Below are 16,387 nucleotides of genomic sequence, written 5' to 3'. Positions count from 1 at the left end.
GACCTATAAGTTGTCTTTACCCTCCAAATTAAAAATTCACCCGGTGTTTCATGTTTCCCTATTGAAAAAGGCAGTTCCAAATTTGAGAAAAGAACCGATTCCGCACCCAATTCAGTTAGATACAGGAGTGGAGTTTGAGGTAAAAGAAATCTTAGACTCAAAACTAGTCAGAGGAAGACTGTATTATCTGGTTGATTGGAAAGGCTATGGTCCAGAGGAGCGATCTTGGGAATTAGATTCAGATGTGCATGCTCCTAGACTAATAAGACTTTTTTATCAACGCTATCCAACCAAACCCAGGGTGGGAGGACCATCTTTGGTGGGGGGTACTGTCAGGATCCCTAGCTCCAGTCCCAAAAAGACTCGCAAACGGTTACACACTAGTGATCATTCAGGGTTGAAAACCAGGCGTCAGTGGTCGAGTTGCTGGCAAGTTCGCAACTCCAAGATGGCCGCTAAGGTGCTGGGGACTGCGGTCTAGTTGATTACAAGATTCTGGAGCGAGCTGATGTGACGCGCGTACACCTGAAGTATTGCGCACTTCACTGAAGCATTTCCACAGAGAAGACAGAATTTAAGAGCGTCCGTAGTTTAAGGTATAAATACTCTTAGAGCTCGAGTTTAGGAGAGTTTATCAAATGTCCAAGTTAGTAGTCATAGAATCTCCATAGTTTCCTGAGGTGAGAGAAAGGAGTCATTCGGAAATTCCGAGCAAAAGAAATTTATCGACATCCTGACAGCGCTTCGTTGTTCAAGTCTTCGAGTCAAGTGGCGAAGCAGCAAAACCTGAAGAGAAAAGGAGAAGAAGAAAGCTAAGTGAACTTCTGAGAGAATTCCTAGAGTGATAAGATATAATAAGTAAATGTAAGAATACAATGTCGTTAAAGTAGATACTTACCATTGACAGCAGATTTAAAGACTCAGTAACCTGTAAGAAGATAAGATAAATGATTATTGGTTGCGAGAAGTCCTAAGAGAAACGACATTAATAAGACATTAAAGACAGTAAAAGAAAAGATAAAAGGCAATACCTGAGGAGAATAATCCAGTATAGAACTAGAACTGAGAATTCCTGTGGAGAGAAGCCGAACCTAGAACAAATAAAGAGGCAAGAAAAGAAAACGACCTAAAAGACAATAGATAAAACCATAAGGAAGAAGCAACAACATATAAGGAGAAAAAACCAGTTAATTCTCATCTGGTAGGTTAAAGAGTAGTAGGGGAACACATTAGGAAGTAAGGAATAAATAGATAATAACCAATAAAATATATTACAGGAAAGAACGCCAACTCGAACCAGAGAGAGAAGAAAGGCAGCATAGCGCCAAGGAGAGGGGCACAGAGTTTTAGGATCTCGGGTAGGTAGCATTTTCAAAGAAAAAAGTAAAAGCAAGAAGTAGGATAGAGTAGAGGAGGGAAAATAAATAATTGTTGTGTGCTTAGTTTTTCTAGGGAGACAGCTAGCCAGATCAAAGGCGGAAGAAGGTTTCCTGATAGAAAAATCTGAAGGTCCAGAACCAGTCTCTCTTATTGTTTGTTATTTTATCCACTTTCCCCCTTCCCCCTTGCTGATCAGTTAGCGCCAAGTATTCTTTTGGGGCTGAGTGGTTGGTAGTGGGAGTTGGGAAGCAAGCAACTTCTGTTCCTGTGCAAGACTACAGAACCAGCGAGAAGCTGAAGGTGAGCTCTGAAACTGAGATTTATGCGCTTGATCATGAATGTCATACAATATTGCCGGAGCCCTCCCCTCGCTATGAACCTGCTCCCATAATGATATGAGGCGTCCAGCCATGTGTTCTAACGCATGCTGTTGCATTACGGACTCATAATCTTTCATAGTGCTCCATATGTCGGACAAAGTATAAATAGGCTGTCGCATCCATTGTGACGCCTGTAGTGCAATGACTTCTTTTTCCTCTGATCCTAAAGCTGACCGGGTAAACAGCTTCTTACCATCGAGAAAACCGGCCGGATGTACCGGAGTTGAAACAGCTGCAAAAGTAGTTGCACTCGCTGAGGAAGAGGTCAACACAGGAGAGGAATGTGTTGACCCGGGTGACAACTGAAGAGTTTCAGCTGTCGTAAACGACAACAAATTGGGCAATAAAGTCATAATCTCTGAGACAGACGAGGACAACCGGGAAAAATCTGCTGCAGGCGCGGAGAGGGGAGGGGCCGGAGGCGCCGACGCAGCAGGAGCTACCGTTGGTGCAGCTGAAACTTGCACAGGGGCAACTGGCTCCCCAACAGCTGACACCGGGGCAACTGGTACCGCCGGATATAACCGTTGCGGAACATATGGGGGCGGTGGACGTATGTCCAATAAATCTTCTATTTCATCTTCAGCGTCAGGCCGAGCCACATAACTTTTATCGACTTTTAGTCTAAATTCACGATTCACACAGTCAATCCCTTTTTCCACTCGGGCTCTATCGTAGGCAACAGCTGTCTGAGTAATAGTTTGCCCTGCCTTAGCTCTAGCTAGCTTCTCCTCTCTCATCCGCCTTTGCTTTGATTCTTTCTGCCAGATGTTTAACGCTTCAAACATAGACTGCCTACTGCGTCTAGAAAATAATTGATCCTTTAAGAAGGCAATTTTCTTTTCATCAAATGAACCAGTTTTTGGCCATTGCAATTCTTCATTACCTCTGGTGTACTTATGCCACAAGGTATTAAACAATAGAGGAGCGATTCCATGCTTTACATACATGTAATGGCTAGGACTGCCTTCCGGAGGGGCAGGCTGACTTTCAGCCAAACGAGAGTCACTAGTCCGACAACAGCAACCAAAACAATTCAATTTACAGAAGCACGGCATGTAGGTTAGTAGACAGACACAAACAACATACAATCAAACTTTATATCACGTATAACATATATATCGACATTTCCTATATATCGTTCTCTGCAGTTCAACCTATCCAAACGTGATGCATCCAAACATACGAACCGAGCCCGTCGACTCCCGTTCGTGGAGAATTATTCAAAAAGGACTGGCAGAATCACAACAAGCAGTCTTCCAATAGACTGGCAAGAGGCTGTCAGACAGGTGTGACCACGGACTGGACTACAGACCATCCCATGACCTCCTTGGTTCACCACTGAGACTGTTCTGATGTGGTCAAAGCGGCACCTCAGATATGTCTCATGGCTACCCAGTTACAGCCACAGGCTTTTCCGAATACAATCCGGCCGTGTGTTACACACAGGTAACAACTAGGCATCTGATCAGTGTCTCCAAATCACAAAAGATCCGCGGAGTCTCTACAGTCAGCCCCTACCGGACCACCCTGCAAGACCTCCGTAATTCTCCTAGGGTACTCACGACCCTCAAATCAAATACAGTTAACTGTTCCAAATGCACCGCTCAACAGCGCGTGCTTCAAACAAACAAATTACTCACGAGGTGCACCCAAGTACGAATGTTCGTTCTCCGCTGCCAACTTCTTAAGATCAACACGGTCAGCTCCTGGGTTAAGCCCGTAGGACCCCGGTGAAGGGCTACTAGCAGCAGAGGACACCCTGATCGGGAGTGCGGAGTGGATGTGCCAAAAAAAAAATATCGATCAGGGAGAAGGAAAAGAAAATCCCTCTCCTCCGCCCGCCCGACCAGGACGCCCTTAATCCTACCACCCGAATGCGGGGAAGGAAAGACCCTGTCACGGGGTCCCTTCATGGTCACCTTCAAGCGTTTATTGGCCAAAGCAAAAACTTTACATAGAAGAGCCTCGTCGATCCTCACCCATCAGGTGCGCCGAGGAAGACTGCTGGCTCCTTGACAAAATCACACTTATATACATAACAGATTCAGCATACAAAACCTTACAAGTGGAAAAACACCAGTTAGTCCAGGAGCTCCTAAATGAGCTCATACCGTATTTGGTTTCAGTCTTACACAAAGGGGTTGCTATCTATACAGAGAAGGTCGGCAGGGTGACTCCCTTTTCGTCTCAGGGCCTGAAGGAATTTGCTTGATATTCCCTACAGCAGATGTGACCTTGGGCCTCGGCCGTAAATACAACTAACCTGTCTCTGGGCTGGTGCGAACTAAATCATGGGGATGGTGGGCAAAGAAAAATCACGTGATGTAACACACGGCTTATCATGAACCAAGATGGCTGCAGTATAGTTTTCGGCCCTTTTTGTCGTGCAATACAGAACTGAAAGAAGTAACGCTCCTTTCAGAGCATATCTCGTGTTTATGTGATCGGAATACCGTCCTAGATACATTATGCTAACTTTACATGGTGCGAAGAAACAGAACAAATGATTTTTATACTACACCCATATACAATGACCTCGAAGCAGACCTTTTAATCGCCTGGGAGAAGGAACTAACAGAGAATTCCAACCAATTAATCAGGATTCTCATTGAAAATTGTGAGAGGAAGGTCCCACAATTACAGAAAGATATAGATGTATAAGAACAGGAGATCAAACAGTTGAATTTGGTGGAGGCAACCGAAAATAATTTTGCAATGTCTAATGACTTGATGCATCGTCATCTATCTGACATTAAACAGAGAAAAACCAGGAAACTAAGGAGAGATGAGCAAGATTATCTAAACGGCAGGATCTTCACTTTCGCTAAAAGTGCGATCACTTAGTGCCTAAAGACAATCAGCAGAGACCTAAGGAGGGACAATCAGTTCAAGTTCCACGTCATTGGATACTGTTAAGGCCAGTGGCAGTGAGTCTAACGGGGGAGGGTTCTAACAATGCACCTAATAGCGAGAATCCTTTTTTACAAGAGGTTCAGAGAATAAAGAAAGGCAACAGAGAGAACAAGCGCCCCGTACAGATGGCAAAACAAGGAGGAGAAAGAGAGGGGGCTCTGGGTGAAGAGCAGAACCAGAAGAAATAGATGACATAAATGTGGTGAATTTGACTGGCAAATGTTTTTCAGATGATGTTCCATCTGTTCTGATGAAGGGGACGAGTTTTTGCCCTAACAGCATTGGTGATATTTGTGATCTGAAAATGGATCTTAATAAATTTGGTAGACGGATGAAAATTAAGAAACATTTCCAAATGATGAATCTTGACAATGAAATGTTATAACCAAGTCATAGGGTCTTTGCCTCCAGTGCACTTTTGATACAGGATGTATTGGACACCAGACTGTTGGTATCACTAACTGATTGTGAAGACAAGGTAGTGACCTCGGATATGATCATGCGAGATCTGCACATAGTTAGCAATCTTAGTATGACCAGTAACTTGAAGGAAAAGTCAAAATGGACACCGACTCTCTTAACTGGTAAGAATATACATATCTTTCATAAACTGGTGCTCTTAGACCTTGACAAACATGAGGACAAAAGGAAAAATACAGGTAGTATAAGGGACAACTTGATACATAGAAAACGTGAAGCGCTAAAGAACCTTATGAGTGATCAGAGCATCACGATACATGAGGCAGATAAGGGGGAACATAGTTATTATGCAATGTACTGACTATGAACTTGACATCCTCTCGCAATTGAGTGATCAGGAATGTTATGAGCCTCTTACGACCAATCCAATGTGAGCTCTGACAGACCACATAAAAAGACATTTGAGACAATGGCCTGGGTTGGGTTTGCTGGATGACAATGAGCTGGCTTACTTGAGAGTTGACTGTCCTAGGTTCTCGTTGCATTTACACGCTTCCCAAGATACACAAATACCTTTCTTCTCCCCCTAAGAGACCCAACACATCTGGTAATGATGGGCCGATCGAAAGAGTATCGGAATATGTGGACACATTTCTGAAACCAATTGTTAAGAACTTGCCTTCGTACATCCGTGACACAAAACATATTCTAGGGATACTGACAGACCTGAATTGTGAACAAAACATGACTTTGGTTACCCTAGATGTTACGGCGTTGTTCACAAGCACTAGAAGAGAGATTGGTTTGCGTGCCATCAGAAAGTTACTCAACACTAGTTCGGCTAGTGCACGGAACCACACAGAGATGCTGATCAGTATGATTGAGATCATTTTGGACAATAATGTTGTTTTGTTCAAAGAAAAGTGGTACAGGCAGAAACAGGGGGTTGCCATGGGCTAAAGATTTTCTCCATTTTATGCCAACCTCTTCATGGGTTGGTTCAAAGAGATAAGAATCTGGGGTCTGATGGGAGCCGAATGGAAGGACTCTATCCTGTATTGGATCAGGTACATCGATGATTGCCTCATGATTTGGACTGGCACGACAGATAAACTGATGGATTTTTTCAAATACATCAATGAAACGGAATTTAACATCAGATTCACCTTTGAGTTTAGCACAAGCAAGATCTCATTTTTAGATGTTGAACTTTATATCAAGGAGAATAAGATCCAAAGTAGATTGTTTCGTAAAAAGACAGGGTGAAACGCACTGTTGCAAGCGTCCAGTGCACATCCTGCTCACCAAATTATGTAAATTCCCTTTGGAGAACTAATCAGGGTTAGACAAAATTACAGCCAAGATCCGGAATTTGAGGAAAGTAAGAAAGGTGTGTTGGCTCCGGCTTCCAGAGAAAGGGGTATGGCAAAAATACACTTCGGAAAGCTGAACAGAGAGATAATAGTGTAAAGAGACAGGACTCTTGAAGGGAGCACACCAAACCTAGCTATAAAAATGAGAAGATACGTATGGTGACTGGTTATAACGCCTGGTCAGGCGTGTTAGTACGTAGTCTCAACAAGCTTTGGCACATTCTCAGAGCAGACAAATCGCTCAGTGATGCGATTTCAGACAGACCAGACTTTACTTATAGATGAGGAGTCGCACTGAGAAATTTACTGATCCCTAGTTATCCTAGGGTTTGGACGAAAGAGAGTTGGCTTAAACAACGTACAATAGGATTTTATGGCTGTGGGCACAAGTTAATGTCCATTTGTTAGGGTATGATTATTGACCATAGGTATATGATATTATGATTTGGGACTATTTACAAGTTTTGAGGCTGTTTAATATCTTCTATTCTAATACATAGAATTGAACAATTATAAACTTAGAATATGATCCACTCACCTGTTGGCTGTTGATATTTGTTGAAAGTATGCATTACATTTCTGGATTGCATAATTTGGGATTGTTGCAATTTTGGTATGTGGAGTGTGTTTTTTCAAATACGAAATAACCGAAAGTGTATTAATAGACCTTCAGGTTGCTCTTTTTGTATATATAATTGTTTATATTTAAATTAAGTGTTGATTTGTGATCTTATATGTAATTTTATATGTATTAGTCAATTGTTGGATGTTTGTTTTTATTTTTGTGATGGTCTGTTGGAGATAGTGTTTTGATACAATTTTGATACATTTATTTGTCGTGTAAGTCCTGTGTCTCATGATTTGAATGTAATATATATGTTGTCTTGTCATGTTGCAGCACTGATGAAGTTCCCTATGGGGGAATGAAACGCGTTGTCTGGACATTTTTATACCAGATGAACTCTTTAAAGATAAAATAAATAAGTTATTTTTCTACAACTACTTGCCCCTTGGACTCTCTGAACTGTGCACCCCCATCTATTCATAATCTCTTTTGATCTTGAACACAGCGACGCCTCTCAACGGCTGGTGTTGGGGTTGATTGCACGGTCATTACAATTATTTGAACTGGTGTGAGGTGCGGCAAGAAAGGTCCGCCGTTGTTGCAATTTGATTTTTTTTTTTTTTTTTAGGAAGAGAGCAGTTTTAGACTGCTTTTTTTATTAATTCGTGTTTTTAAATAGTCTGAAGTAGAGCCACCTCCCTCAGTGTCCAAAGATGCTGACTGTACGCAGTGGGAAGTCCGAAGCTCCTATGACAAAACAGGCCCCCTTTGTTGTTTGTTCGTGAAAGGGGAGAAAGAGGGACAGGGTGGATGCAAATACTTAAAAACCACTGGCAAATTGGAATGAGGAAATTGGGAAGGGCCTCAGTCAGTGGTTTTAATCTCTTTGGCACCTCCACTGGTGGCATTTTCTGCATTCTTGGAGGCCTTCTTTTTTTCTTTTTCTGGGTTCTCCGGCTTGCGAAACTCAGCAATAGTGGCGTCAGCTCGATATCCTGCACATCCAGTTCAGACTTGTATAATTCAGGCTCCAGTGGGCCGCTGGTGATCCTCATAGGGCCATTAGCCATCAGCAGCACCGTGAACTTGAACTGGGCCACAAACTCCCCTTCCTTCTCATAAAGGACATTAAAGGGCTGCAACAGGTCATGTTTGGCACATTCAACCACACCCATTCTGACTTTCTTCTCATCCTCAAATGCCCTGAGAGTAAACGGCATTGCATCAAATCGTCGTTCAACCTCACTGAAGAAGGCACGGGAGGTTTCATCTTCAAACCGTATTGCTTGGAAGGATAACTTTTGCATATGGTGGTCCTCTGCCCAGCATCCTTTGGCTTTCCCTCTCCAGTGCTAACAAGGACATCTACGGCATAAAGTTCATGCACCTCAAACTCAGCCTTTTCATGGTGCTTCTTTTGTTGGTCGGTGTGGTTTTGGATGATCGTTTTCTCGCCATCGATCACATGCTGCTTCAGCTGATGTGACAACATCCCATCAACAGCGGAACAGTTAAATGACTGAGCAATTTTATTCCAGGCCTCGGTTACCTGAGAGTTCTGGTTCCCTGGTTTCACCAAACGCAATGCAGCCTCTGCACATAAGTGTGCTGCCTTCAGAACATTAGCTTTGCATCCAATAATTGGAGTTTCCTTTGTGGCACCCACAACGAAGCTGTGGGCAACATTGGCAATAAAGCCATCCACATGGACTCCCAGATCAATTTTGACCAAGTCACCTTCCTTAAATAATCTTGGTCACTCTTCAAGGGAGAGAAGTGGCAGACACAGTGATTACAGATATACTGGTTGGGAAAGCAATACCCTTTTTCATTTCCTTCTCCTTTTTGAAGATTTTACCGGTCTCCTCCATGATCAGAGCATCACCCTTCTCACAAAGACTCAGGACCGAGCACCCACAAGTGGCGGCATCAATTACAGTCCGGAGGACCCGGTTGGCGATGTCGCCGCCCATCTTGTACTTGGTCACAACCAGGTCCTCGGCGATGGTCTGCTCCTGCGACTGATCATCCCACGACATCTTCAGCGAGCAACGCGCGATGGCACAGGACGGTTGCAATTTGATTATTATACTAAGGAGATTGGGTTAAATGTGGATCAGCAGCTGCATTATTTTTTGAGAAGATGAAATGCCCATTACTGCATTTTCAGTGTGGATAATAATTAACATAAGTATGTAATACAATAAATGATTTTCGGTTGCCCATTTTCTTAACTCAAGTTCAACACTTTTTTTCTCTTCTGTTAAAAATCATTATGTCTACTTTTCGGTTATATTTTTCTTATATAAAAAATATAGGAACCTAAATCTAATTGAAAGTATTTAGGGGACGGAAAAATGTATAGTTAATATATCACAAACAACACTGCATTTAGAGGTTTTGTCACACCATCTTGATGAATTTTGAAAGTGACCTCACGCCCTTTCATACACTTAAAGGGTGATGTTTGCCTCCTCAATTATTGGAAAGCATACCACAAACACGGTGAAACACGTTTCAAGATGGGGCCCATTTTGGTACTTTCTTAATCACAATTAATTTGCTGAACATTTTGCACTGTATACAGAAGAATATAAGTAGTGTAACTATATGCCAAAGTTTGGGTCAAATAGCACTGTAAGAACTTTGAATACAGTGCAGTTGTGTGATGATTTTGAAGATTTTGGTTCTTATTTGGAATTTCAAGATGGCACCCATTTTAGAGACAATATGTGTCCTTTTTCTATTTTGATGACTCCCAGCTGTGAGAGATTGTATAAAGGAGGTAGCACTCATTTCCTCTGTGTTCTCGGACTTGAGAGTCATTTTTTGGGCTACGTGGATGATGGAGCTGTCCTTACGGTAAGGGATAATTGATTGTGGATACATTGTTAAACTTTGAAGGACTATGCGGGTAGTTTGAAATAGTATACTTGTGCGATGTACAAATACGAATTTGGCATGTGTTATGAAGGCATCTTTTAAATATCTTGGTGCCTATTGGGTGCATGACATATGAATTTGTATTGGGATCTTGATGGGACATATATGGTTCCATTAGCTAAGTGTCGGACGACTGATTCGGATAGTGGTGACGTGGATATTTTCTGAGATGTTAGGAATAGTTTGATACGTGAGCGCACGTGCTGCAACCCTGACGATATAATGGGTATGTAAAGCAGGGACACGCATTTCGAATAAGTAAGCATGACTTTATAGAGGTTGTGGCTGGATGGTGTGTTATGATAGCGGGTTTATTATACTCCCTTTAGTGATTGGGATTGACAAGGTGGCGTTGCGCACAAGTGCCCAACTTGATATATGGATATGTGTTGTGATCTCAATGGGGCATATACGGTTCCATTGGCTAAGTCTTGGATGTTGAGCCAGATAGTGGTGATGGTTGACACTCTCTGAGATGTTAGAAATAGTGAGATACGTTAGTGCACGTGTTGCAACTCTGACAATGTTATGGATATGCAGAGCGGGGACACGCGTTCGCGTTTTGAACAAGCAAGCATGACCTCATAGAGGTTGTGGCTGGACGGTGTGTTATGGTAGTTATTGAGATGAATAAGGCGGTGTTGCGCACATGGGACCTAGTGATTTCTGGCTCAAAAGTTGATATTTGTGCTTTTCAGTACCATATGGATCTTAACTAATGATAGATACGAGCATTTTCTTCGGAGAAGTTTATACATTATTACATCCCCAGATATATATATATTTTCAGAGCTCGTGGATTGGTCAGAGACCCTTCATGAATGATGATCATATTTTAACGCAGAGGACAGATATTTTACCCATTGTGGTTTGGAATTATCACCACATAAGAAGTAGGTTTTCCATCTGCGTGTCAGATTCAGAAATGGAAGTAGGCATGTATATTAAGAGTGTGTCCTAATGATAGTTCTCTTTAATTTCATAGAGGAATATATACCAAAGATTGTAGAGGTATTTGAAATGCGTTCTCACATACACATGACTTTGGGCTTTAAGGTGGACATATTGATCACTCTTCCATCACCTATTGTCAGTTTTTTGTGTTTTTGTGCTTGCATCTGACAATGTACAGTAGTTATGTTGGGCTGTTCTTTAATTAATGTCAGATAAGTGTCATCACAGTTTTTTAACCAACATACGGTCATAGATTGGTATTTAGCTCTTTCACTTTGTCGTCGCAAATGTTTTCCTCCATCACCAATCAGCAGGTGATCAAGGATGTCACTTTTTCACCCCTTATAATTTGGCTTACTAATATGTCTTGGCCCTTACTGGCATGGGTTTCCAGTCCCAGTGTATGCGACGAAACACATGTTGGCTGGAGAAAAACCATAAGAATAAATAAAGAAATAAAATGAGCTCACAATACTGTGTTAACATTTAAGCATACAATGTGCAGATAATTGATTAGAGACACTACAGACGTGTGCTGAGGATTTCCTTTGTGTATTCAGTGGCCTCCGCCACAATTTTGGGGGAGGGTGGTGGTTCTCCTCACTTTACAGCACCGTCTAGAATTTAGGATCGATTAATATATGTGCGATTTTCCTGAGTGGTGCCGTCTCACCTAGCTCAATACCACTGCCCGTTCAAAGGTCCTCCTCACACCCAATAGGTTTGTGGTGGGGGCTACAACTCCTAATTAAATTAGTGGGAGCTCTTAGGTCATTCTGATTTCCTATATGAGTGCAGAATGTAAGTCAGCGGCACAGACTGTGAAAAAAAGATAAAAGAGGTGAACAAGGTACAATTAAAACTATTCTTGCAAAAATATATTTGACTTTATATTTATCTGGTGGGGATAGGATTAAAAATACACAAGAGCGAGTGCTCAGGGGAAGGATTCTAAAACCCTGATTGTACTATGATCTATGGTCAACATGTTTCTTCATACAAGTTACCCTTGTTTAGAGGGTTGAGGCATTCACCAAGAGTTAAATCACTCTTCTGTGCACTATCAACGTTCTAATTAGTGCAAATGAATAAACATGTACAGAATATAGAAAAAAGTGGTAACCAAAAATTTGAGGCAATGCACTTCTCCCAGACCGGTAAGAGAATAGAATATAGTCAAACCAACCAGTTATATAAAAACAGGTTTAGAACTATTTGTTAAAATAAAATGCATTTAGAGTACCTTATTGGAAAAGATACATTTCACAAAAGTGCACCCACAGCACAGTGTAAAATTTATCGAACTCAGTGATATATGCATACTGTTGGATATGAATTGAGCAAAAAATGGTAGGTCTTACCCCCACCAGCTGAGTCTTGTCGCCTTCTCTCAAGGTGACCCTGGCAGGAGGTTCAGGGCTCATGCTACAATTTAAAAAAAAACAATTTCAGTACCACAAAAAACTATATACTTCAACTTGTTAACCAAATAGATGGACAAACCAAGAGTTTATCTGAATTAATGGCCCGATTAATAGTCTAGTGGTTTTTGACAGCCACACTTGCGGTGGTGACTCTGTGGCTGCCCTATTCTAAGATGGCCATTTGGACTGCCATGGCTTCACCGGATGTGCCAGGGAGCCACTGTTCCCTTGCGGTAGTGTAGCGGACAGGCGTATCCAATATGCAAGGCGGGACCCCCACAGTCACCGAGCATATTTCGAGTTTCTCCACCGCCAGCCTTTTCATGGTGGTGAGTCTGCCATGAAAAGGCTGGTGGTGGGTAAACAAATGGGGCCCTACAGGGTCCCCATGCCTATGCTGCGATGGGGATGCATTCTGGGGCACAACATATGTCCCACTGTTTTCATGCACCCCAAGTTCTAGCGTGGCATGGACTTCACAGTCCATGCTGTTCTGGAACTTCTTTTGCATTCCCATTGCAGTGTGCATTTTCAGGACACTGCCGTGGGAACGGCAAAAGAAAAACCCGCCAGACATGAGTTGTATTCGGAATCTGGCAGGCGGGCCATGCACTGCTTTGGCGGTGCTGTGCCTCCGCAAAGCAGGCTCAGCACCGCCAAACTCATTATCAGCCTCTATTTTGTAACTGTGTTTTCCTTTTTAACAAGCCCAGCGGCTACTTTGTGCTAGTAGTGGTATGCACAACATGATTTAAAAGGCCACGTAAAAATCATCTGATGTAGCTCAAGCAGGCTATAGTCCCCAACATACAATCCTGGGTGTTTTCTAGAAGTGGCCCATTACTGTTTAATGTAAGATCACTTATTGTGACATGGTTCACAATGGCATGTCCACACGTAAAGTCAAGGCATAAGCGGGCTAACATTAACATTAAAGTCAGAATGTTAATGAAACACCAATACCGCATAGTAAAAAACACGATATCCATGCCATTATATGCAAAATAACTTCATTGTTTATAGTGCCATGCCTGCGCATCGACTGGGAGGGAAAATGTGGGCAAAAGTTCCCATCAAATACCGAACTCATGTAAACAAAAGTATCTTGCATATAAACATTATACAACATGTGTTACCATGCCTCTCACCCGTCTGTCGTCCTAGGGGAGTCCACATATCACCAGGAGCAAGGAAGCCAGACCGCCTGACATGCTTGTTTCTAAGGAACAAAGCAACGTGTTCTAATGACATCAGGGAGATGCTATTGTGGATCATGTCACATGGGAATGCAGGGAGAAGCAGATCTCACAGCACAGCTCAATGCACAGGGAGTCGCTACATTCTCCGATCCGTAGAAAAAGAGGATGTGGTTGCAAAATATGGGGCATATCAACAAGAAATTGTGATAATTATCGCTAAGCGCTGTTAGCAGGAAAAATGTTATCTCAGGCGAAGTCCTTTGGTTATCACTGACATATTAACAAGGCGCCGCTAGCCAGCGATAACAATCAGTTCCGGCGCTTAGGGATGGCGAGAAAATCTTAGCACCGGCGATAAAAAAATGCACGTTAAGCCGCGAAGCAATTTATCTCAAAAATCAGATTGACAATTGACAACAGGCCTGCCTTTTGCATGTAGCAAGCGGAAAAATGCACTATAAAAGGCTCCCAAGCAGGCACAAAAAACAAAAATGGTACCAGTGACCAGAGACATGGAGGAAGCAGGACCAAGCGCAGAGACTGCAGTGAACCCCACAGCCAGCCAGGAGGAGCAGGGAGAGAGCCAGGGGAAGGAAAAGAGGAGGAGGAACCCCAGGTTCAGCCACCAGGAGAATCAGGTCCTGTATAGCCTGGTGGCTGAAAACCAGCAGGAGCTGTTCATAAGGAAGACAGTGCCATTATCCAGAAAGAAACACATCTGAGAGGAGATCACAGCTAAGGTCAATGCTGTGGGAGAGAGGAAGAGGAGGACCGTGGAGGAGGTGAAAAAACGCTGGAACGACAGCAAGAAGAACACCAAGGAGAAGATGGCCGCCAACCGGAGGGCAGCCATGGCCACCGGAGGTGGTAGCCCCGTGCCGCAGCTGGAGCTGGATGAACAGGAGGAACTGGTGGCACAAGTCATCACAGAGGAGACGTTGGTTGGAGGGCCGGGTCGGGACACCGCTGCAGGTCAACAGACACAACCACAGGGTAAGTACAAACTATGGAGTGGGTGGACGGGGGTGGATGGCCACAATGGCACACATGTATAATAAATAGCATTGCATACCCACAATTACTGTGGTTCAGGTCCCAGATAGCCCTGTGCATGGTGGCATGGACATACTTAAATGTTGCTAGACACACTTTGACGGACAAACTGACATCGAAATGTGCACTGAAACCTCAGAAAAACACAGTCTAGCTACATCATCAGACCACAAAATAAGTGCCACATCACATACCAAAATGCCACATCACGTAGAGACGCACAATGCCCACAAAATGCACACCTTGCACCATCACAACCTATATCCAAATCATCTCCACAAGGCCGCAACACACAGGTGTCAAAATGAGTATGCAGTGTGAATGTGACTGATCACGCGCACGAGTAAGCATGCCAACAGCAAGAACAGCACACCTGCAAAATAGCACATGTGGCTGACTTGAGTGCAAGGATGTGCGTGGCCAACAAGGGTGACTTGGAGGGCCACATATAACCTTGCACACGAGCCAGACACATGTGCAATGTTGCAGGTGTGCTGAGCCTGTCGCTGGCATGCTTACTCGTGCACGTGACCAGTCACATTCACACTGCATACTCATTTTGGCACATGGGAGTTGCGGACTTCTGAAGAAGATTTGGATAAGTGTGGTGATGAGGCAAGGGGGACATTGTGACAACCTCATGCCTGTACTACCAAAGTGCCCCCTTGCCTGTACATGCTATGCAGCACTGTGTACAGCAAGATGAGAAAGTAATGAGTCACTCTGCATACCAACAACACATGCAATGTCACACCAAAATACGGATTATGGGGCATATTACCAAGGACAGCATTAAAATAATAGCTGCTTGAGCGGCAGAAAACTGCCACTAAAGTGGCGATAATGGCCCTTAAAAAATGCCCTGGAGAATTCCAATAGAAGCCCATGGTCACACCAGACCATGGACTTCTATTGTAATTCTCTATGGCATATTATCAAGGCCATGATCGCCGCTTAAGCGACATTTCTCTGCTGCTCAAGTGCCGATAATCTGTAATGCCGTCCCTGATAATTTGGCCCTTAGTTGTGTGCCCTCCATTGCAAAGTGCAATGCGGGGCGCACCATGAAAGCCATTCAGTCATCCAAAGGCAACTCACCTGCATGCACACATATCCCTGTCCATACTACCCACCACCCTCTCCCGACCCACGTCAACGCATGGCATGTACTATTTTCACTAGCAAAATTTAAAAATCCTCATGTCTGCGTAAGCTAGATCTTCAGATCTAACAATTGTGCAAACCTAGGGACATATTACCAGGATCAGCGTTAAAATCATTGCTGCCTTAGCGGCAGGAAACTGCCACTAAAGTGGTAGCAATGGGCTTGATAATATGCCCACGGGAATTCCCAGAGAAGGCCATGTTCACACCAGAACATGGACTCCTATGGGAATTCACAAGGGCCGATCATCAAGCCCAACACCGCCGCTATAGTGGCAGTTACTGTCGTACTTTAATCTCTGGGACCGCGTAGGGGACAGGGCCCTACCCCTGTCTATCCTGGTATTAGCAAACCACAAATGGTTAATGCGGCATGTACGAGTGCTTTATATATCGTTCTAGCTATGAATGCACTGTGTACACGTTGTTTCACGTTACTTCGCGGGTTCCATTTTGGAAGCGGTGGCCATCTTGTAATTGCCCTCACATAGGCTATAATGGAGCAAATACGGGCCTCACAGTACACGTGCTTTCCTTTGACTTCTCTGTGACCTGGGCAGCTGGCTCTGCTGCCCCAGGTCAAACTGGTCTCACGAGCTCCCCTTCCTCCGTCCAC

The 16,387-nt window shown here is 43.5% G+C and overlaps 1 pseudogene; it reads right to left on the bottom strand.

Moving 5' to 3' along the window:
• Positions 1–7,898: 7,898 nt before the first annotated feature.
• On the bottom strand, positions 7,899–9,101 carry LOC146859530 (proliferation-associated protein 2G4 pseudogene; annotated as a pseudogene).
• Between the last annotated feature and the right edge of the window lie 7,286 nt (positions 9,102–16,387).

This window comes from Triturus cristatus, chromosome 3_2, assembly GCF_964204655.1.
Source record: "Triturus cristatus chromosome 3_2, aTriCri1.1, whole genome shotgun sequence".
NCBI lineage: Eukaryota > Metazoa > Chordata > Amphibia > Caudata > Salamandridae > Triturus > Triturus cristatus.
The sequence above is the reverse complement of the archived record's forward strand: the minus strand, read 5'-3'. Positions and strand labels throughout refer to the sequence as shown.